General features: G+C 52.1%; 1 protein-coding gene across 3 annotated transcripts in view; it reads right to left on the reverse strand.

The window, feature by feature from the left end:
* Positions 1-15,189, reverse strand: part of Shank2 (SH3 and multiple ankyrin repeat domains 2) — a 505,735-nt gene extending 490,546 nt beyond the window's left edge. For 2 of the 3 annotated variants that reach the window (XM_074050929.1, XM_074050919.1), the window contains exons 1-2: positions 15,087-15,189; positions 4,454-4,600 (exon numbers count right to left, since the gene is read on the reverse strand). The gene's annotated coding sequence lies outside the window, so the exon portion shown is untranslated. The remainder of the gene's footprint in view (positions 1-4,453; positions 4,601-15,086) is intronic. The other variant, XM_074050915.1, reaches the window with a different exon arrangement.
* Positions 15,190-24,269: the final 9,080 nt, after the last annotated feature.

A 24,269-nucleotide genomic window follows, 5' to 3' on the forward strand; every position in this document is an offset into this window, starting at 1 on the left:
AGGATGCAGGGGCTAGCTCTGTATTACTTCCTATAACTGCACTTGTCTTAAAAACAGCATAAATTATTTGAAAAAGTACACTGCAGCAAACAAAAGAACTCCCCCCACCCCCCCAGTTACCACTCCACCCAGCCATTCCGCTCCTAGGCCTGTACCTAAAATCAACAAAGCACACGTCCACACCATGTGTTCAGGAGCGAGAGTCCTAACGCCAAAAAGTGGTGCTGACCCAATTGCCCATCAGCCACTGTGGATACACACTGGGGACGCTTGGAGAAATGTTCCCAGAAGCCTGCATGTTGCATGCTTGGTCCCAGGGTGGCACTAACGGGAGGTGGTGGAACCTGTAGGAGGTGGGTCCTTCAGTCACAAGGGCATGACCTTAAAAGGGACTGTGGGAGCCCCGTCTCTCAGTCTCTCTACCTCCTGGCTCTCAATATGAGTGGTTCGTCCCATCAGGTGTTCCCACCATTGCTGTCCCTCACCAGAGACCCAAAGAATGGGGCTGCCTGACCTTGGCCTGGAACCTCTGTAACTGTGAGCTGACTCAACCTTTCCTCTGTGTAAGTTAGTTGCCTCTGGTATCTCATTAGAGTCACAGGAAGCTGACTAATACACCCCCCAACAGAGAAGAGCTAAATTACTGAAATTTGCGACAATGTTACCTTCAGAGGTCTGTTTTCAGATGTGCTCATCATTCTTACAGACACTGAAGCCATAATTTTGAGTGCTCTGTAGCACTCAGAATGGCCCAGGGTCCTGGCTCAAGTCAACCTGGCTGACCCAGCCTGCGTGAGCCTTGGGGCACTTTTCTAGGACGCAGATAATGAGTGTGGCGGCCTCTGTGGCCAGCCAGACTGCTCTGCTGCTTGCCTGTGGTCTGCCTTTGGACTAATTCCTTGTCCTCCTCTGTCACAGAGTAATGAACGAGCATGCTTGTCCCCAGAGTCCTGGGATCACATGAATGTGCACAGCCACCCCACCACAGAGGAAAGGTCACACAGCAACCCCTCATGCAGAGCAGCAGTGGGCAGCCCCATGCTGCATCCCCAGCCAGTGCTGAGCACCAGATCCCCTGAAAGGACACAGCAGGACCGTGTCCACAGCAGCCACAGAGCGGGACGACCGTGTGCATCAAGAGGCAGTGGGTAAACATTTTCAGGACTGAGTAGTGTAGGAATCGGAAGAGCTCCCTATGATGCAGACAAAATGCAGTTCCAGAAAGACTCTGTCCTGTCCCCCCAGGTGGCAGACACAAGACAGCACCACCCGCCCCCAAACTCATGACACAGGAAGGCTGCATTGTGTGGGGACACCCTGCGGAGCAAGTGAGAGGATCCAAGGAAGCCTGGCCTGCCATGAGGAAGTCACAGGCTGGGTGACTTCTCTTTTAAAGATGTGACCAGAGACGTGCTGGCCCTAGATGAGACAGTCCCTGCAGCCCAGCTGGAAAGAGCAAGAGGCTGAAAAGAGCCTGAGCGTCAACGAGAGGAAAGAAAAATGTGCTCAACATCCCAGGAGAACCACTACACAGCAGGTAAAACTTGAGCACGGACTTCTCCGGTAGTCACTGATCAAGGTTAATGATGTCCCTGTCCCCCTGTAGCCCACAGGCCACCCATGGTCCTACTGGACCACAAACACACTTGCCCCAATGGTGATGGCTCACGGATTGGTAGGCAGCCCATTGCACAACCAGCCCAGGCTGGAGAGCACCAGGCAGTTAGGAAGGCATGGGTGGTTTATGGACAACCCTGCAAAGCAACCCCACCTCTTGCCACCCCCTCCAGCCTGAGCCTTCCTGGGTTCAGGGCCAGGCCTGAACTGAACCCACTAAGGTGAGACACCCCAACAGGCTCCCAAGACTCGGCTTTGCCCCTCTGGAGGACCTGGATGTGAAGAAGAGCTGTGTCCCACATTTCTCTCCCCACCGGGGTCACCCTGCATTTTCCTGAGAGCTAAGAAGAAAACAGGGGCCTCTTTCCATGAGACAGCAGCCAGGGGTGGGGTGAGTAGGCTGCTGGAATCCCAAGACCAGATGGACCTTGGCCAGGCACTGCTTTAGGACAGGCTTGGGACCTCGTGTTCATGCACCCATGTTCATGATGCTGTGCCCAGCAACCGAAAGGTGGCTGCCACCCACAGTCACAAGGTAGACGGGTGGACAAAATGTGTCCAATGACAATGGAATATTAGTCATTCTTAAAAAGGAGGAAAGTTGGACTGGTGTTGTGGCTCAAGGGGTGAAGTGCCTGTCTAGCAAGGGTGAGGCCCTAAGTTCAAACCCCAGCACTGCCAAAAAAAAAAAAAAAGAAAGAAAGAAAGAAATCTAACAGATAAAACACTTTTACCAAAACTTAAAAAGAAAATTTCAAAAAAGGCTTTCACACCAAGTTCCACTAAAATCCATTTCTACTGACTTCTTCCTGTTCTTTACCGCTTCCCTCCCTTCTTCCAGTGTAGGCTCAGGACACCCTTCTCCCCACAGGTCACCTGACCACCCAGCTCACCACTGCAGACGCCCTTCACCCCCACCCACTACAGGAGCTGCCTTCCGATCTCTCTTAATTATGGTCCATCTCCCCTGCTGGGAAGTCAGCCCGTGCTGTCTGTCTCGGTCACGGATGTGCCACCTAACAGGGGCTCCGTGGGAACTCCTCCCTTCCAAAGGCAGCCACACACCACACTCCCTCAAGTGCACGTGGAGCCACATGCCCACCGGGCACACAGCAGCCTCAATGAACACAAGAGGACTGAAACCACGGAGCGTTCTCCAACCACACTGAATGACACAGAAGCTAGTAACAAAAGGAAATTTTAGAAAGCCGTAAGTATGCAGAAATGAACACACGTCTGTCTACATAGCCAGGGTCAGAGAATCCATGTTTAGAAAGACTTTGAAGTGACTTGAGAAAGAAAACGAAACACACAGAAACATAAGAATGCAAGAAAGCTTCAAAGGAACTTTATGTATACATTAAATGTGTGTCTGTGGGTGTCTGCATTAAATTTACACTGTGACTGTCTATATTAAAAGGGAAAAACGTCAAATTAGTGGGAAAGAGAGACAGAACAGGGAACAAACAGCCAGCAAGCAGAAGGACGGACTATTATCTGAAAAACAACTAAAGTAAAAAGACTGGGGACATGGCTCAAGTGGTACAGCACTTGCCTAGCAAGCTCCAGGTCCTGAGTTCAATCCTCAGTATTACAAAAAACCCCATTAAAATGCAGGTTACTTCTTTGCAGAAATCAGTAACCTGATCCTAAAATTCATATGGAAATTGACGGGACCCAGAGCCAAGAAAAGAAAAAAGAAGAAAGAAGAAGGGGGAGGAGGGAAAAAGGGAGGAGGAGGAGGAGAAGGAGATGGAAGAGGAGGAGATGGAGGAGGAGATGGAGGAGGGAGGAGGAGATGGAGGAGGGAGGAAGAGGAGGAACCCAAAGTGGTCCTGACAGAAGAAGGGACATAAAGATCAAAGGAATACACCTGGAAGTCTGGAGCTAATCCCATGTTTCTGAGGTCAACTGAATTTCAACAGGAGTGCCAACACAATCCAACAAGAAAGTCTAGTCTTTTCAACAAATGGTGCATGGATATGTGAAAATCCACATGCAAAAGAATGATACTAGATGCCTTCCTCAAACCATCCACAAGTAGTTTAATGTTGTCACAAACCTAGATGTGAGACCAAATAATAAAAAATTCTTACAAGAGAACACACGTGTAAATGACCTTGACTTAGGCAAATCCTTCTTGATATGACACACAGCACAAGCCATAAAAGAAAACATGAAAAAAATAAGCTGCATCACACCTTAAAGCTCGCAGGTGCCAAAGGATTCCGGTGACAAAGTGAAAAGAGCCAACCAGAGAGTGGGAAAAAATGTGATCAAACAGGACATCTGATGAGAACCTTGTACCCAGGATACAAGAGCTCTGAAGTATCAATAAATAACAAGACAAAAACTTAGACATTTCTCCAGGGAAGATAAAAGTTTCCAACAAGTACCTGAAAAGATGCTTCTTGTCATTCTCCATGAGAGAAATACAAATAACTAACCCAACAAGAGGAGCAGAGGGCATGGCTCAAGTGGTAGAGTGCCTGCCTAGCAAGCATGAGGGCCTGGGTTCAAACCCCAGTACTGCAAAAAAACAAAACAAGAGACGATGTCACTCCCACCAGGATGGCTATCGTCAGGACAGATAATAACAAGCACTGGTGAGGACGAGGAGAAGCTGGTATGTCAGTCCCTCTGGCCGGAGTATGAAATGGTGACACGGTCCTCCCACACTGGAAAACCATCTGGCACTGATCCCCAGGTGAAGCCCAGAATTGCCTGTGACCCAGGCAGTTTCACTCCTGGGTAAATATCCAAGAGAAATGAGAGCTTATGTCTACCAAAAACTTCCATATCCCAGCTAAGTGGTAGGGGAAACCCACGTACTCACCAAGAGATGAGTGGCCAAGTAAAACACAATCTACTCAGACAGTCGACTAAAGATGGGGCACTGACACACACTACGACACGGATGAGCCTCGAAAATGTAGTCCTAAGTGAGAGAAGCCAGGCACGGGGTCCACAGGTGATTCCACCTCTGTAAAACGCAGAATGGGTGGATTCACAGTCAGGAAACAGAGCAGGCTGGGGGAGGGGAGGGGAGGGGAGGGGACAGAGTTTCTTTTGAACTGATGGACGTTAAATTGGTAATGGCTACTCAACTCTGTGGAGACACTAAAAAGTGTTTAATTGTGCTCTTTTTAAATCCTGCTTTGCCTTTTTCATTGTGCTCTTTAAGTGGGTGATTTGTATGATAGTAAGTATGTCAATTAAAGTGACATATGCTTTTATTACTTTTTAGGGGTTGTAGGCAGCACCCAGCACAATGGCATTCATCAGTGCCTGTCTGGTATGTGCCAGACACAGTTCCAGGCATGGGGAACAAACATTGATGAATAGGACAGACAAGGTCCCTCCCTCCCTGATCTCCTTCCTGCAGATGGATGTATGTAGCAAGCTCCTAACCCAACGTGCACAGCCACCAAGTTCCAGTCTGTGCCCATGGCAGCAGGTGACCCTGAGGGAGGGGTGGCGCTCAGGCATCAGCCCCTCCTCCCACCGCTCCACCAGCCCCCAGTCCAGTCCCAGGGGCGTCAGAACAGAGGCAGCTGGAGGACTGGCCAGCACAGCCTCTCCCTCAGGGTAGGACATCTTCTGTAGGAGAGACCTTCAGGGACCCCTCTCCCAGAGAAAGAGGCCTGGGCAGGGCAGACCCCTCCTCCCCACCCAGTACATAAGCCACCGAAACACAATCAACTGGGGACACCCTGATATGACCAACCACCAGGAGGGACAGCCTCCTTGCAGCCCCTCCTGTCCTCTTTACCCTGACCCACTCTGGGGGACAAGGAGGAGTAGCAGAGAGGCCAGAAGAGAGTGTGTTCTTCCTTGACAGTTCAAGGTCTTCCTTGAAGCCATTACAAGTTCAGCTAACTCTTGCCGCATTACCGAGAGTCAAGATAAGAAATAACCGGTCTGGACAGGAAGGTACAGAGGCCCAGGACAATTCAGTTACAAAGCGTCACAGAGCCTGAGCTAGGACAACCTCAACACCCAAAACCACCAAAAGTCTTTTTAAGACTTAAACCACCTGTAATCCCAAGGCTCAAACATCCACTAAGCCCACCTCCTCCAGTGGCACAGACATGGGCAGGGGCAAAAATACTCAGAGCCCTAATTCCGACAATGGCTGGTGGCAACTAAGTGACAAAATACACACAAAAAACCTGGCACACGCAGGTGCTCAGTTACACAGCTGTGGATGCATGGGCATTCATGAACCGGGGCTTACTCACTCAACAAACATTTCCCCAAGCACAATGCTGGCGATTAATAAAGGCCGTGTGCTCCATGCTCTGTGTCCGGTCTCCCGAGAAAAGCGTGCCAAGAGAACAATCTCCTGGTCTTCACTACCTATGCCTGCTCTGTGAGTCCCAGTGATGGGGTGCTCTGAGTATCACCCTCAACTCCTGAGTTCAAACCCCAGTACAGCAAAAAAAAAAAAAGAAAGAAAAGAAAAGAAAGCTGCACAACAGGAATGGACACAAATTATGATGACAGCAACAAAGTGTGTCAGAGAAGTTAGTGTTGAATCTTTGTGTATGGCTCAACTTACCAGCTTAAAAAAAGACTGTTACAATTGGAAGATACTTTGTTTTGTATAGCTGTGTGCAGAATACATGACGCAATTACACCGCGAGAACAGTCCTCCCACCCACCCCACCAACCCGTGACTGATCCAGCTGCCTGCCTCTCCCGAGCCCATATCCAGGGCCTGACCGTGCTACACCCCAGGATGCACCCCACTCACCACCCATTCTTATGAGGAAGGCTCTCCCCACGTCCCCTTTCCAGGCAGTGCAGCTCCAAGAGTCCCCCTGCCTGGACAGAGCCTCACACTCAGAGCCCCAGGCTGCCATCTCGTCACTGTACAGGATCACGGCACTAGGTCCACTAAAGACCATCCACCCTTCTTCTGGTGGCTGACACCACAAAGACCTCTCCATGTCCCTGTGTCCACCTGCCCACCTCTCGTCTCACAACGGCTCTGCCAGCACTTAACCCTCCCAAGGCTCCACCAGGCTTCTGTGACTCTGCTGCCCGGAAAGCAGCCCTGCCCATCTATGTCATCCTACACTGTGCATCAGAGGGCCAGTCCTCAGGTGGGGCCATCTGTTGACCATCTAGAGTCCCCATCTAAACTTCACAGATCCATCCTGAGTGGTAAGACATGAGGCAGACATCATTCAGTCAGTCCACTACCCCCAACACGACAAAGTCAGTTCAGACCCTGTCCTCTTCCCACTGGTTCTCAATGTGTGGTTGAGGGAGCCCTGAGGGTTCCCGTGAGAGGAATGGGTGAAGTCAAACCACTGTCATAATAATATCATGATTTAGCTGCCTTTTGCCCACGAATGGTGGCATTTTACGGAAGCTGTATAACATGGGAGACACTGGGGCTGTGAGAGCAGACAGACAGGAGAACCCGGCTCTTCCATCAAGCCAGACAGCACAGAGGTTTTGCAAAAATGTAAAACAATGACACGCTTCTCATCTTGGAAAACAGGTGGGGTTTTGTTTTGTTCTGCTTGTTTCAGATCAGTGCAGGCCCCAGTGACCTGGGGTGGAAAAGGGACTGGCAGGTCACTCCTCATCGTGGAGTAGTGGCCTCCTGGTCCCAGACTGGCCATGGGATCTTTACCAGGGTCAGTCAGCATTCTCTGTCTTGACCTACTCACCAAAAGGGGAGTGCAGTGGTCCTGGAGCCCATGTCTCAGGGCTGTGGTGAGGATAGTGAGGATGGTGAGGGGAAAAAGCACAGAGGAAAGCACAGAAGACCAGGTGCCTGCCACGTAAGCATTGTCACTATTAAGTTCCCGACATTGAGTCACTGAGAAGCCCACGAAGAAGAGAAATGGGGAGAGACAACTTTGGGAGCCCATTTGCCCTGTGCCCCACCTCCCCTAAGCAGAAGTGGGGAAGGGTAGCACCCCTGACACAGGGTCCCAGCTACCCCAACATGGGCACTACACCCACCCGAGTCAAGCTGTGGAGGAAGGTGTGTGAGGAAGGCTGACTCTCCACCATGGCGGCCAGGCAGGAGCTGTGAGCCTGAAGAAGCCAAGCCCGGAATAGCAGGACTAGATGGGACTCTAGATGGTTACCAGGTGGCCCTACCCACTATGGGATCCACAGTGGCCCCAGTGTCCTGAAATACCCAGTGTCCCCACCCCTTAACCTTCTGGAAGTAGGCATCTGTTTCCTACAGCATCAAAACCTTGTCAAAACCAGGCAGACTCAAAAGGGACAGAATAGTCCCCAGCAGGGTCCTTCCCAGGCAGGAAACCCCACTGGCTGCCCAGAGTGGCCACTTAAAGCTAGCAAGCAGAGGCCTCCCCCACAGGGACCCCTAAGACTCCAAACAAAAAGCAGGCGGTTCTGTCACTTTAGCAATGGACACTGCCCCCTAATTCCAGGACCGTGGCGGAGTCCTCTCCTCACTCACCCTGGAGCTTCAGGACCCAAGAATGGGCGTTTATTTGTCCTTGTGTTCAAAGAATTATTAACAGCTAAACCAGGCCTTGCAGTAACATCTTCAAGAAATTCACTCCCAGCTCCATTTGGACTCTGAGTTCGTGCTGGGTAGAAGAGTCGCTGTTTATCCATGGCCATTCACCCCCACGCTCCCGGCACCCAGCTTCAGTAAACACCAGGAGTGTGATCCTAGAGGGTGCAGGGTACACACCACCTGCCCAGGAGCCCATCAGCCCAAAGGCCCCACGTCCAGCTGCTGGGCCACATGAGCTGGTGCTGCTTATGGCCTCTGAGGGCAGCCAAGATGAGGCGATGGCCAGATGGGTTTTGCGACTTCTTATTGCTCAGTGACACTGAGCGACACACGGTCTGGAGCCTGAGTGACAGGTAGTGGAATCTTTTCCCTTTGTCAACATGTTCAGAGAAGAAACATCCCCAGGTCCTCCAAAGACCCCCGAGATAGGAGAGGTGCAATATGCACATCCCCTCCCCTGGATCTGACCACAGGTGCAGAGGTGGGTCAATCCGGCAGCCTGAAGGGCAAATCCTGGTGTTTCCCCAGACCCACTGTGGGGGTGGATGATGGGGAACAGACCAGCCCATCACAATCAGGAAGAAAGGACATCCGTGTGGTGGCAGGGGGACCCCAGAAAGACTGGTTGAATCCCTGTGCTCTGGGACAGAAGCACTCCCTCTGCTCCTCACAAAGAACCCCTTCTCCCACAGAAGGGTCCCAGCACTGGAGTTTCAGGAAAACCATGGCCTAAAGGCTCCCATGACACCTCCCCACTTCTCAGGCCCACCAAGACAACCTGAGCTCCACATGCACTCAGCCCAGACACCTGTGTTGGCTCCAGACCTGAACTGGGTTAGGGTTAGGGTTAGCAGTGCACCCCAGGCCCTAGGACCCAACCCAGCTGGCCACAGTCCCCACTGTGACTCCATCCTGCCCTCCCCAGGCTCAAGCACCCTCAAGTTTGCAGGGCAGTCATGAGCCTCCAGGCTCAGAGACCTGCCTGGCCTGTGGAGAGCTGGCAGGTGACATCATCTTCATGTCACCTTCCCCAGGTGGAAGTCAGCTGCCAGGACCTTGAGCACAGGGGCAATCTTGGATGTTTAGCTCTGCTTCCCTGCAGGAAGCGTGGGACCAGGCATGGTCCATGGGTGTCTGGACTAAGCCTGTCCAGACACGGCTTAGTTGGAGAAAGGCCATGAGGGAGGGGTTGGTCTTTCCCACTGCCCCTTCTCAGTGGTCCCCACTGTCCTTTTACACATGAATCGAATTCCTGCCCCCTTGAGGGGAGGGGACACCCCAGGTGCTGGGACCTCTAGATACCAAGCAAAGGGGGTGATTCAGTAAAACACCACTGCCCACCTCCTTCTTAGCAAGAAGTGGGACCTCCCCTTATGCTTCTCTCCCTCCATGTCTAAACAGCCGTAAAATCTACAGCTCCTGCTTGGCCATGCCTAGCAGCACTGCAGGCCATCTTAATCCAGAAGTGATTTTCAAATGCTACGTGATTGAGGTCCCAGGGAATTTTCTAAAAGTCAATTTATATCGTTTTCTTGCAGAGAAGTGTGCTAGGTTAATTAATAAAAGACCCAGGAGCATAAAAACCTATTATGTTAGAATAAAATTTTTTGTGTGAGAAATGACCACATATAAAAGGAACACAGGGATGGGGCCGGGTGTGGCTCAGTGGTAGAGCGCTTGCCTAGCATGTGCAAAGCCCTGGGTTCTAGCACCCCAAAAAACATTTAAAAGGAATGTGGATAATTCCCTGAAGCTTGGTCATTTGTCAGTGAAAAGTGGGGTCAAGTTGCAGTGGTCCAGGGTGGTTAGTACTGCCCTGGGCACTGTAAAGAGTTACAATGATCATTTTTAAATATCAATATTCACTTCAAAGATGATGTGCTAAATCCTTTCCAAATATTTAAACCAACAATGGAAAATTTACATGCAGACTCACAAACATGTGAGAACTCTCAAAAAAAAATGGTTAATGGCAGACTCTGTGAGTGGGCACAAAAAGGTTTACTGTGCAATTCTTTCCAGCTTTGCTGGTATTTGAATTTCTCATTAAGAAAATATTCTGAGGAAGCTGGGTACAGTGACTCACAGCTGTAATCGCAACTACCGGGGAGTGGAAATAGGGAAAATGGAGGATCAAGGCCAGTCTGTGCAAAAAGTTAGGGAGAACCCTTCTCAAAGAATAAAGTGTGCATGGTGGAGCACACTTGTGATCCCAGCTATGGAGGAAGTGTCAATAGGAGGATCGAAGTCCAAGCCAGTCTGAAAAAATAAAACAAAAAATAACTAAAACAGAAAAGGCTGGGGGTGGGGCTAACGTAATACAGTGCCTGCCTAGGCAAGGCTGGAGTTCAAACCTCAATATCACACATACACACACAAAAAAGATATTTTTTTCAAGGAATGTGGGAGGTAGATAATATTTAGTCTTGAAAAAAATGCTTTTAGGGAGAGGGAAACCATCTTTTACAGGTTTGTAATGATTGCACGCCTCATGGTTACCTTCTGGAGTCTCCCTCTAAGCTAAGTGACCGTCCTTCCTCCTGAACCCTGAGGCTTCTCCAAGTGGGTTCCCCAAACTCCTGAGGGCAGAACCCTGCGGGGCTTGGCATGGCAGGGCAGGAGCCCTTCTGCATCCCACAGCCCATCGTTGGGCACCTGCAGCCCCAGACCAGGAATTTGTGACTTAATTCGACCACACGACCCCAGCGCGAGGCAGAGTGAGAGCCTGGACAAGCACCCCCAGCAAGGACAATTTTCAGACAACATCCCCTCACCCAGTTCTCCCACCCCCACATGCTCAGCAGTGACTCAGAGTGGCCCCTTGCTGGCCTTGAGCCCTGGGCCAGCTCTCAGGACCAGGCCATGTACATCTCCTGTCTTCTAAGTCCAGAAGCCCCTGGACAGAGGGAAGGCTCAAGCCAGAGGCGTCCTGTTATCCTGACAACCTCAGAGCTCCCACCGGATACCATGAAATGAACTCACATTAGCTCCATCGAACCACTTCTCAAGTCTGCTTTCAACAATAGTAATAAAAAACGCGTAACCCACCAAGAAGTCTGGTCAGAAACTTTGGCTTCACCAGCTAACTCCATCTCACCCCACAGGGACAAAACTAATTTCCAACTGCGTTCTGCCGGCATTCCCCACTGAGCAATGTGCATTTAGCCCTGGGCAGGGGTTGGGGTGGTGGGAATTTGGGTTAGGCCAAATTCACCAAGCTGCCTGGTGCAACCCAGCTCCCCACTCACTAGCTGTGGACCTACAACAAGGGGCTTCTGTCCCCTGGGCCTCAGGCTCTCATCGGTAGAGTGGCAGGAGCGGTCCTCAGCACCTGTCTCCTTGGGGTTTTGTGAGATCTAAGACAACAAGAGTGCGGTGACAGTGCCAAGTGAAAGGAAATGGGCAGAGTGGTACAGTCAGGCTCCAGCTGCAGCCTCTGTTACTACTGAACTGCTGTGTGGCACCTTCCACCCTTCAAACCAGCACAACGACAAGTGCCAAAGGCTGGCACTTGGTCCCAGGAATGCAGTCAACCAACCCAGACCTCTTCCTTCCAGGTGGTTTTATATTCCCCTTCTCAGAAAACCTGGAAGTCTCTCTGTGCCCTACAGCACCCTGTGGTCATGGCTGTCACAACCCCTGTGGCACAGGCACTGTCCCCATCAACCCTGAAGTTCTGTGTTCACCTTTGAGCCTGGCACACAGCAGCAGGCCCTTAGCAATTATGGTGCTCTGCTCATTTTGATTTGACATGCAGAGAACATCAAATATGTCTCCATCAATCACCCTGCCCTGCCTCTGAAGCAGGTTTGGTGGACAGATCAGATACAAAGGTCACTGGCCGCTAGGCCTTGGGGAAGGGAAGAGAGGGAGTCCAAGCTTCAAACCCTCACTCTATTCACATCCTTTCAACAAGTGATTCACACAGCCAGTGCCCAGAAGGGCTTGGGCTTGGGGACTCCAAAGATGAAAAAAGGCCTATGAACAGGGCTGCCCTCCCCTCCACTGTCCCATCTGTCCAGGCAGAGAGGGTCAGGAAAGTAGTGGCAGGCTACAGGTCACTTGGATAAAGGATCCTAAACCTTCCCTCCAGTGGGTTCACAGCCACAGGCCAACTTGGGCTCCTGAAGAGGCCAGAAATATGGGTTTGATCGGCTGGTCTGGCCAGACTTCTCTGTGCACAGGGCCTGAAGGAGCCCAGCTCAGTCTTCCAGGTAGAGGGGACTTCAGGGCTATCCCAGGACTTTTCTGAGGAGGGACACACACTCGGCTCCCACACTGCCCCATCATTCACTGGGGCAGAAGTGGACAGCAAAAGCACTGTCATTTAGGACTCTGACATACTAGGAAATGAAGCAAGTGTGCTGACTGCTCTTTCGCAAGCCCATCTGTGGAGTGTTGGCCTGCGTACTGGCCCACTCCTGGTGGGCCTCTGTTTCACGTTCTTCCTCAACATGGATGAAATGAAAGCTGCAGTGCTGCTCATCGTCCTCTGCCTTCCTCTGGCAGGCATCCAGTCTCCTAGATAAAGTCTCCTGCCCACTCCTGGCAGCGCCAAGATGCCAAGGCTGGATACATGAATGACCAAGAATCTCCCCAGAACGTACCTGACTACAAATAGGGCTTTTACAAAGTAGTTGAGGCAGCAGGTAAAGAGTCCATCTTGTGCTCCCCAGCCCCAGCTCCAGAATCTAATTTGCTAAAAGCAGCCAAAGGCTGACAGCAAGGCCCCTGGGACCCACCTTTAAAGCCAAAATCACCTTGCTCTTAAAGAGTTCCTTTTGATGCCTGAGTCCCAGCCTCCTGCCACAGGAGTGGACAGAAGCACCTGGCTACCACCCTCATCTTCCTTCTCAGAAGAATTTCTAAAACCATTGTAGGATCTGTTTCATTGAGAACATTGCTCTCTGGGGAATTCTAACATCCAGTCACAGTTAAGACAGCCTGGTTCCTATTAAGTGAAGGTTCTCCCCCATGCCCTCTATCAACCCTTACAGGCCCTTAGCTGCACAAAGCTCCCTTAGCTCACCCCAACCGCCCCAGGCAACTGGAATTTCAGCCCTTCGATCACACACAGCCTTGCTATCACCTAGGAAGGTTGGAAAACTCCGATCTACAAACACAAGCCAGCACCTCCCTGGATCATTCCACATCCCAGGAGCTCCAGGCGCTAATGCCTAGCACAGTAGGTCCTCACTACTATTTAATTCAGACAGTAGGAGACCTGGATCAAGGCTGAACCTGCAGCTGTAGCCCATCCTGCAGAACCTCCCTGGCTAGGTAAGCACAGCCGGGGGGTCCAATCCCAGTTAGAGGTGAAACCACCATCCCCCAATGGACTTCCAAAATTACCTCTCCGCATCTTGAAGCTCTACTTAATTAGCTCAATGACCTTATTAACGCTCGAACTTGAGTTTCAGACCAAAAAGAGGTCGCACACCTATCCAATGTACTACCTCGAATTTGCACACAGAAACCACGATTTTCAGATAAAATAAGGGTCTCAGGGCAGTGCTCAAGGCGTCGGTCCCAGAGACCTCCACTTGCTGGGACCCGAATCCCCACCCAGCAAGCTGAAGCATCCTTCTTCTGAGAAGGATGTCCAGGACAGTTGATTCAGCTGTCCACGGTCCCTTTAAAAGCTCCGCACCCAAAATCCACGGTCACTAGAACCAGCCTCTCCCCATCTAGGGACCCCAGCCCCACGGAAACGCGAACCCCACCCTCGCACCTACCCACCCTAACCCGGACCAGAGGGAAGGAGTCACGCCACGACCCCCCGCACGTGGGTGGTGAGATCCACCGGGGCCCACATCCTCTGCACCCCAGCCTCCTCCACACCCAGGAGGTGACGTCCACCGGGTGGCCCGCACCCACTGTACCCAAGAAACCAAGTTTACCATGCGGCGTCGCGGGGGTCGCACCTGCTGGCTCAGTCGGCGGCCCCAGCCCAGGCGGCGAGTGCGCGGTGGGCGTCTCCGGGAGCGCGCCTCGCACCCGGGTCACCCCGCGGAGGCGCCCGGGCCGCGGGCACGCGCAGGCGGAGCTGCCCGCCGCGCGGGAGGAGGGATGCCCGGGCGAAAGTTGCCAGGGAAACTTGAGCAACTCGAGCGCGCCGGTGCCAGCCTCCTGCATAATTCACGGGCGGTGGCGGCCGGACGCGGGGACGGCTCCCCTGCGCCCGCCGGGTCCCTACACCCCAGCTGCGGAGAGTAGCGAGCAGGAGTCGGGCACCCGGCGGGGGCTCCCTGCGACCCCCCGAGACCGGGACACCACACCCGGATCCGCACCGGGCGCGCTCGCCCCGGCTTCCCGGAGCCAGCTGCTGCAGTCGCGCGCGCCTGGCTGGGTGTTCTGGGTGCGGTGCCCGGGTGACCGCAGCGGGGTCTCGGGGGACTTTGCGAGCGTGGCGCGGGTCCTCGCCCCCGTGCGCCCCCTGGTGGCCCCTCGCTGGCTTCTCTGCCGGGCTTGCTGGCCCAGGTCCCCTGGAGGCGGGAGGGAGGCAACCTAGGACAAGGAGACCCCGGGCTGGGGACGCAGGTTGGTCCACTTGCGCTGTCCCGGGAGAAGGGGCAAGTACTTAGAGCTGGCAAGAGTCCATGCGCACAGGGGACAAAAGGATAAGCCCACACTGTGCGCCCACGCCGCTTCCAAAGCTTTTAAAATCTGCCCCTGCCCATGGAGGGAAGTCGGGGGGATGGGGGCGGGGGGGTGGCGGTGTCTCTAGGGAGAAGCGAGCCCCACCTGGGCGCGCGATCCCTTCCCACCCCACCCCCAATCCCTCGCCTCTGTGGGTTCAGGACTGCGCTTTCCCGGTAGTTGGTGCTCCTGGAATTCGGACGCACCCAAAATGCCCCAGTGTGCAAAGGCCACCTACTGTCCTCCCCGAACCGCACGGGGTGTCCCAGCCGCCCCCTCCCCGTGCCCGCAGCGCCCCCGCCCCCCGCCATGTCACCTGGCTCGGCTCCGGCGGCCGATGGCGCGTCGCGGGCGGGCCCGAGCCCCCAGGGAGGACGGGCGTCCGTGCGCACCTGGCACGGCCACAGGGACCCGAGCGCGGGAGCCGCGGCCGCCGCCGCTCAGGTGTCGGGGGTGGGGAGCGCCGCGGCCCCGCCCCGCGCTGCCGCCCGCGGCCGGGGTTCCTGGGGGCGGTGCGGCCACGCGCGGCCGTGGGGACTGGCGAGGGTGGGGGAGGGGCGCTTCGCTGCCGAAAGGACGTCCCCACCCCCGCCCCACCTGTCCGCGTCCCTCGGGTTCGCCGCTGCGACTCGGGCGCGGGGTCTGTTGTAGCAACCCCGGGAGACGGCGGGCGTCCGGGGCCGTCCCCGCCCCGCCCCGGGCTGCGTGGCTCGCGCGCCACCCCTCCCTCCCGCAGAAGCCCAGCGACAAGAAAGTCCCCTGGTGTCGGAGAGCCCCGCTCATTCCGCACGGTTGTCCCACCGTGGGCTGTTTTAATAGAATTTCCAAACTGAGGCCGACTACACATGAAGCGTTAGCGGACCACAGGAAACTTTGTACCTGGGTGATGCCAACTTCCCGGGCCGCACCGGCTGGGGCGCCTCTGCCCAGGGGAGTGAGACCTGTCTCCAGCAACTGCCTCCAGCCAGGAAAAGGCCGGGGTGGGGTTGGGGGTGGGGGAAGAACAGCCAGCTGCTCAGAGGAATCCTAAGGGCAAAAAGGCACCCTCCGGAGACGCCCAGGGATCCTATTATTATCCAAGACTCTGGAATTGCTGGGTTTGCCATAGTCTGAGGGGACCTGTCAGGAGCCAGAGGACCCCAGCTTGGAGCGGTGCTATCGTGCCCAATCTGCACTAAGCGCCATTAGCTAATAACTTCTCAAGACCCTAATGATTCACTGGTAAGTCCATCCTGTACAAGCTGTGGGTCTCTGAGCAAGCTATTGAGGTCTCTGTGTGTTTTGTTTTTCAGTATTCTGGAGGAGCAGGGTATTTTCTGCCACGAAGATCTGTAGTGTGAAGGCGTGGGGTTGGGAGTGTAGGTCCAGCACCCAGTCCAGGCTGTGATTCAGAAATGCCAGAAGAACACTATAGCCTGACATTAGGCGGCCCCAGTCTTCACCACCCCCCACGAAGAATGATCCTATTTACTCTGTGTATATATAAAGTCAATCTTACAGGGTATGCCTGAGAGATTGACATGTGCTGGTGACTACAACATACCAAAGGCAAAGTTAAATATTTGCTCTACTTTTTTCTTTCTCCTTGCATAATTGCCCCACATTTCAAAGAAGTCTTTAAAAGCACTTAGGTTGAAAAAAATAGAGTTGTGTTTCAGGATGCACGTGGAGTTAATGAAACTCCTTCAAGCTTGTGTTTCTCCTCCGCTTTCTTAAGCATCAGACTGGATAAAAGATTTGTTGAATGAGTGAGGACGCCTTCCATCAAATAATAATCATCCCTAGCAGGACAGGGAGAAACAGGATCTAGCAGGCTTATTTCTTCCACGTGGAACTGGGGGATCCTGGGAGGAGCCAGGAGCAGAACATTCTGATGTCCTTTGAGTTTGCTGGAGGCAGATTCCACAGTGGGTGGCAGTTTGTCTGAGTGAAGGTGGAGTGTTTGCGCTCCCAGCACACATCCAAGGTCTCCTCTCCACTCTTCAGACTCTAGCCCCCAACACGCCTGCCTCCTGCAACCAGCAAACTGTGCCCAAGGAAGGCTCAAGTGCCAACGCCATTCCATCTTCAAGAAACTCTTCCTTGGGGACCCAGGCCTCAGATGACCTCCAGCCACCCCCTCCGGTCCCTTGCTCTATCTGCTGCCCCACAGGAGTGCTCTGAGAGAGCCCATAGTTTGACATTTTAAGGACAGGATCCCGCCCATGTCCCAGTTTCATTGTGTCCATTTAGGGATATCCAGTTCAGCCTTGTACTCAGTTTAAGCACAGCCTTCAAGTCTGAAAAACTCTGTGGAAACTCTGAGGGTCAGGTGCAGGTGCCTGGCTCACAACTTAGGCCCTGAAAAGGGTATTTCAGGTTGGGGGGAGGCATTGCCTCATCCCACCCTGTCGGTCCTGGAGGTGAGTTAGGGCCTTCAAAGGTCACTAAGTCACTGCCCATCTGAGCCAGGGCCTCAGGCAGCGTTCCGTATGTGGAGGAATCACAGCCACACACATCACTGAGCACGTTTCCGGTGAGGGAAAGGAGAAATAACTTTTCTTTGCTTCTTGGCTTCAGGAGTCTCTGCACGCAGAATGCCCATGTAGTGATGTGCACGGAGAGCTCAGAAGAGCTTTCGGAGCAAAATCATGGTTCCCGTCAGTAATCCATCCTTTTTCCTTGTAAACCCTGAACCATGATGCTCTCCCTCCATCCCAACATATGGCCTGTGCACTTGGACTTCCCAGAAAGAGGAAACATTTCACAGAAAGCTAGAAACTGGGACGTCGTACCATGAAGGGATGTGAAACAGAATGACCCTTCTGTCCTGGGAAAATCATTGTAAATATTTTGTGACTTAAATTAGCCCAGATGCATTCAGCAGCACCAGCTCTGTCTTCCACCCAGAAGTCCCTGGACTCAGGGCTCCAGATATGGAGGCCAGTGCTGCTTCAGAAGAGGGGTCCCAGGCTGCCTGACCCAGTGCCTCAGCTTACATTGCCCAAGCTTGACTTGCCCAAGGACATGAAGTCAGAACAGGCAAAATCAGATGTTCACAGGTGAGGCAGGTGAAGGTGGGTGTGCCCAAGGTGAAGGCAGGTGTTCCCAGGTGAAGGCAGTTGTGCTCAGGTAAAGGCAAGTGCTCTGTAAAATCGGGCACTCCAGTCAGCAAGCCTGGCTCCCTCCCTGGTCACTGCCAGATCTTTCCATGTTTCTGTAGGTTTTTAAACTCATTTTCCACTACAGGAAAAGGTCCCCATCCTTCAGTCCCCCACATCAAATACTGGAAAATGCACTCATTTCTCCATTTTGTGACAGTTTCTAGTTCAGTCACACAAACCTGATGATGTTTAACACCGACATCTGTTGCTCTCCACTAAGTTCCCATGAGTTTATTCACCTGGGTTGCTCCAAAAGGCTCCTGGCACTTTGTTCATAAGAACCCAGGGCCATTAACTGGGGAGTGAAGGGAAGGAAACAGCTTCTTGTGGAAACTGAGCAGGTAAGAGGGGCTGGTCTGAAGCTTTTCCTGAGATATGAAGAGCAGTGGGAGAAGCCAGCAGGACAGAGGGGCTTCTGTCTTTTACCTTCAGCTCATTCTTGTCTTTTTGCCTCCCCTCCAGGACCTCTCCTGGCCTCCCTCCTGGCCCAAGTGCAGCCTTAAGAATGGAGGCATTAAGCCAGGCATGGTGGCTCACACCTGTAATCCTGGTTACTCAAGAGATGGAGATCAGGAGGATCAAACAGCCTGGGCAAACAGTTATTATGTTTAAATATGACACATTGTATCAATTTCACTCAATCCACAAGCAAGAAATGTGAGCCTGCTCACATTACCAGTGCAGAAGTACCAGCCAATGCAATCAGACAAGAACATTAAATAAGAGTCATCAGTATTGGAAACAGGGAGGCTTGCTTCCCATTTGGGGAGGTGCTAGCGTTTTCTCAATGAAAGTTTAAGAAAAGTCACAGAAACTGGAAGCTGGTGAAAGTTTAGTGAGCACACTGCAAAACCAGTAGCCTTGCCACTCTTGAACGATAACAATAAAGCAATAAAACAAACTAAAGTAAAACTGTTTCCAGAATCAACAGGTCAAAGGGGAAAGAGGTGCCAAGAGGGGAAATCTAAAAATTCCAAAGAACTGGTGTGGGTCAGTGGTTAGGAACAGAGCCTGCTAAGCCCAAATGCAGAGAAAGCCTTTGCCACACCAGGCCTCCCTTCGGACCAGACCTCTGCTGAAAGCTGCTATAGCCACCAAGGGCCCTGCAGGTGCACAGACAAACCAAGGTCCACATGGAAATGAGGCTGCCTTACCCAAAGCTCAGCCACGGTGGGTGACTTTCCTTCAGGTGTCTCACACACCAGGCTCCTTCCTCCATGTGTTCCCATAGCCACCAGGGTCTCTGGGACTGTCTGTGTACATAAAGCTGAAATATGACCCATATGCCAGAACCATGCATATCCCACCCAGGGTCCACACCGTGATCCTCTCCTGCTCACCTTAGTCAGCGACTGCTCCACAGACCTCTGTGCTTAGTACGTGCTCAGTGTGCTGTTGGTGAGTGGAGGGAGGCAGGGGGGAAGGAAGGATGGAGGGAAGGAAGGGAGAAAGAAGGGAAAGAGAGAGGGGAGGAAAGGAAGGAGGGAGGGACGGAGGGAGGCAGGGAATTTAGTCTATCATACCTGTGCTTTTAAAGCTGTATAAAAAGAGAAGGTCAACTCAATAGACAATGCTATAACACAGGGCCAGCAATTTAGGAATATACAAGTAAGCCATCCTCATGGTACGATAAGTTAGAGATGATAAACCTTAACCATTGAAGGTAAGATGGTGAGACATTAAGCAGAGTGGAGAACAGTTGTTCTAATGATGCTGGGGTGGAGAGGCAGCAGATGCTCTAGAGGAAGGATGAGTCTGAGCACAGGTGAGTCAGGACCTCTGCCTCACAGCAGCCAGGACACAACGTCAGCAAGCTCAGGTGCCAGGGAGGCTGGGAGCACACGATGCCTGTGTGTGAAACAGCTAGAAACACACAAATATCTAGGGGGCTTCACACAGCAAGAGGAATCATAGAAACCCCAACTGAAAATGGATGAAGACAGAAATTTTTATTTCAAACAAGTACAAAGTCACAACTCTCCCCAACAAATGGTGGTGAGCAATTGAGCATAGGGAAAAAATGACACTCAGCCTGTGCCTCACACTGCATGACCCCAAAACGGAGTCTGAATAGATGCGAAAGGTAAGCCATTAAACTTTCTTTTGTTGTTTTGGTGGGACTGGAGTTTGAACTCAGGTCTTTGAACTTGCAAAGTAGGTGTTCTGCTTGAGCCATGCCTCCAGTACATAAACCATTAAAAAACAGGAGAAAATCTTTTTGTCCTTGCGTTAGGCAGAGAGTTCTTAGCTATACCACAAAAGAAAAAAAAATTGATAAACTGAGGGGAGCTGGGGGTGTGGCTCCGTGGTTAAGCTCTTGCCTAGCCTACACGGGGCCCTGGGTTTGATCCCCAGCACCACATGTACACATAAATTAATTAAATTGGTAAATTGGATTTCATAGATGTTTACATTTTTTTCACCATGAAAGTTACACTATAAAAACAATGGAAGCCAGGTGTTGGTGGCTCATGCCTGTAATCCTAGCTACTTGGGAGGCTGAGATCCAGAGGATTGAGGTTTCAGGCCAGTCAGGGAAAACAGTTCATGAGACCCCCCCCATCTCCAAACTAACCAGAGCAAAATGGACTGGAGGTGTGGCTCACGTGGTAGAGCCCCTGCTTTGCAAGCATGAAGCCCTGAGTTCAAATCCCAGTCCTACTAGAAAATAAGGATGGAAAGACAGGGCACAGCCTAGGAGAACCACACACCCAACAAAGGAGCTGCACACAGAGTGTGCAGAATCAGAGCTCTCAGAGCTCAGGCCAGCCTGGTTTTTAAAATGGACAAAAGGGGCTGGCAGAGTGGCTCAAGTGGTAGAGTGCCTGCCTAGCAAGTGTGAGGCCCAGAGTTCAAACCCCATTGCTGCCCAAAATACAACAAATAAAATGACAAAAAGATGAGACCAGCCTCTCACCAAAGAAGATGTACAGATAGGGAATAAACTATCCTCTAACCTCACTGAGGGGTTCCCAGTGGTCATTGTTACGGAAATGCAGATTGAAACAACACAGCTGCACATAAGCCTTGGCAGGAATGGGGAGCAGGTAGAATCTTCCAATGTTGCTGGTAGAAGTGCAACCTAGGTATGTACCCAAAAGAAATGACTAAAATCTGTGTGAATGTTTATGGCCACCTTATTCATCATTGCCAAGTGGATTACTCTCACAAATTTAAGTGTTCATCATGAATAAAATTTGACACAAACATACAATAGAATACTATGCAGCTGGTAAAAATGGAGAAGTAGGTTTTAATATAAGGACATCAAAAGAGATGGCCCAATTCCATTCATGAGATTTTTCCTGGGTGTGCCCACACGTAGCTCGCCGTGCTGTAGCCCAGCCTTCACCCCAGCATGACTGTAGTGTGTGCAAACCTAAGGCTTCTGCCCCTGCTAAAATGGACGTCCACTTGACATCTGGCCACCTACTGCTCCTCAGGATCTGCTGCTAGCAGGGGTGACGCAGCCTGCTTAGTTCTTCTGGCTAGTGACCTGGAGACACTCTGGACGGATCTTCCCTCCTTCCTTCCTTCCACCCTGACATCCGTAAGCCCTGTAGGGGTGACCTCCTTGGCCTGCCTCAAGTCCATCCCTACTGCTGGGCCTCAGCCTTCCTCCTTCAGCTGCTAACTTCGGCCTCCTCAGCCCCTCCCCTGCCTCATTCCCAGAGGGCTTGGTCTGGCCCCTGCTGTGACTCCTGGCTGGCTTCCCTTCCTCCTGGGTCACATCCAAACCCCTCCTCCAAGCAAACCAAGCCTCTGAGGTCCCCTTCCCTCCTTCCTCACCCCTCCCTCCAGCCTCTCTTGCCCCACCTGCTGGGATGGAGGGGATCCTGCTGTCACCTGCGTTTCCTCCCCCTCCGCTGGGCTCGGAATTCTCTGTGACCCTGACCTGGTGTTTTGCTGCGCCAGCTGCTGTTCGTGTTTGCAGAGTGGAGTCGAGAAATATTGGAACTCAGGTCTGACTTTCCAAGTTAATATGATATTAAAGAAAAAGAAAAAAACACAACAAAAAACCTGCTCAATCTGCAACTGCAGACCACAGCATGAGGACTTGGGGCAAGTCACTGCCCGGCCTGGGCTGAGCGCAGAACCCAGCTCAGGGAGGAGCGCGCTGTGTGCCCCCCCTTCAAAGACCATGCTAAACAGCAGGGCCTCTGTGCCTTCAAATCAAACAGCTGTGAACTGAGCTGGAGGTGTGGCCCAAGCGGTAGAGCACCTGCTTTGCAAGCTTAAAGACCTGAGTTCAAACCCCAGTCCTCCAAAACAACTGCGGATTGAAAATACTTAGGAAACAAATGCATCCGTGCTAAACACATCCAGAACTTCTTTTCTGTTGTTATCCCTGAAATATAAGGCCCGTTGACATATGTGCATTACAGTCGGTGTTTTAAGTCATCTAGAGATTGTGTGTGTGTGTGTGTGTGTGTGTGTGGTGTGCATAGTATGGGGTTTGAACTCAGGGCCTCAAGCTTGCTAGGCAGAAGCTCTACCACTTGAGCCACTCTGCCAGCCCTTTTTTTTAGGATGGATTTTTCGAGATAGGGTCTCTCAAAATATTTGTGTCAAGCCCCGATCCTCCTGATCTCCGCCTCCTGAGTAGCTAGGATTACAGGCATGCCCGCCAGTACCTGCTCAGCAATGGTTTAAAGTATCTGAGAAAATGTGTATAGGTTCCATGCAAACACTACACCATTTTATACAGGGAACTTGAGCATCCTCAGATCTCCTGGGTGGGGGGGGGTCCTGGAATTGTATATGGGACTATACAAAGTGGGACCTCAGGGGGACAGGTCCTCACTGACACTGCAGACATGTAGCGTGCTACACTGTGTGGAAAATCTGTAAAGGGTGAAGCGATTAAGCTGATGCAATTGCATAAAGTGGTTTTTATTAGAAGAAGCATTTAATTCTCAGAGGGCCATATTGAGACTTTTATAGTGAGTGATCGATAAAGCAATGAGTCAGCTCCATTGCTGCTCTCCAGGGGAATATGGAACTCTTGGAAAGTTTCCCACTTTTGAAAACGTCTCTTTCTTTGCCTTCCTGGGATCAAGCTAAGGAAATAAATTCCAGATGAAATCAGTAATAAAAAAGTCAAAAGGTAAGTCATCTGACTTTTTGTTTTGGTGCTACTGGGGGTTGAACCCAAGGCAGTGCATTTGCTGGGCAGGTACTATCCTACTGGAGCCACTCTGCCAGCCCTTTGTGTGTTGGTGACTTCTGAGACAGAATCCTGCTTTATGCCCAGGCCAGCCTGGAGGACAGTCCTCCTTATTTAGGCTCCTTGAGTAACTGATAGACAGGCACTTGTCACTATGCCCAGCCATTGGTTGAGATGGGATCTCAAGAACTTTTTGCCCAGGCTGGCCTCCAACCATGATTCTCCCAATCTCTGCCTCCCAAGTAGCTAGGATTACAGGCTTGAGCCACAGCATCTGGCTTCATTTGAATTTTTTGATGAGGCGGAGCCCTTTTCTGCTGGCAGCTCCCAGGTGGAGCATCCCTAGTGAGTCTATGCATTCCCAGTAGTGGCCTAGCAGCCCAAGAAGGAGCCCACAGGCAGTGGTTTTGTTAAAAACCACTTACCTTTCATTCCTTTCCAGAACAGAAAATATTTAACAGGTACTTAGCTACAGGGATTTGCCATGTTTTAAGAAAACAAACATAACTCCTACTCTGCCTGGCTCACCCCACTGTCTAGGCTGGGTTTGGGGGACCCAGGACTGGAGTCAGCAGGGTAGAGTCACCAGAGAGCCCCAGAATCACAGTTCAGGGACCCACCTCCCTCCTCCAGCAGGTTCTTCTCTGGGCTCCACCACAGCCACCCACTTTGGGGCCTCTTCCCCAGGGTCTGTCTCCTGGCAGGGCAGCTGCTTTGGTGAATAAGCCAGGGCCAGTGCAAGGCACAGGGCTGGGGGTGTCGGGGCAGAGTGGGGGCACCCCACCTTGGTGGCCCCTCACACTGACACTCCGGAAACCCAACAGTTCAGTGTCCTGAGGTTCAAGCTGAGTGCAGACCACCTTCAAACTCTCCCCCTCCCTACCTGCATTCTGCCACAGCTTGGCATCCGCCCACTGCCCTGTCATGGTCTGGGTGGCCTGGCCTCCCATGGAACCAGCTAGTGTGCTTGGGAGCCACACTCTGCATGTCTCTATTTGTCACTCATGGAACAATCAGAGGTGAAAATCGGCCATTGATAGTGTCCATAGCAGTGGATGGCTGGTGCATGGGAGGTGGTGCCCTTGTCACCAGGGTCTCTTCTCCTTCCAATTTGCCCCACCCTTGACCAAGTGCTCCCCGGGGGATGTGAAATTGTTGGAGATATGGTGGGTTGCAAATACACTTTTTC

The sequence above is a fragment of the Castor canadensis genome, chromosome 1, assembly GCF_047511655.1.
Source record: "Castor canadensis chromosome 1, mCasCan1.hap1v2, whole genome shotgun sequence".
Taxonomy (NCBI): domain Eukaryota; kingdom Metazoa; phylum Chordata; class Mammalia; order Rodentia; family Castoridae; genus Castor; species Castor canadensis.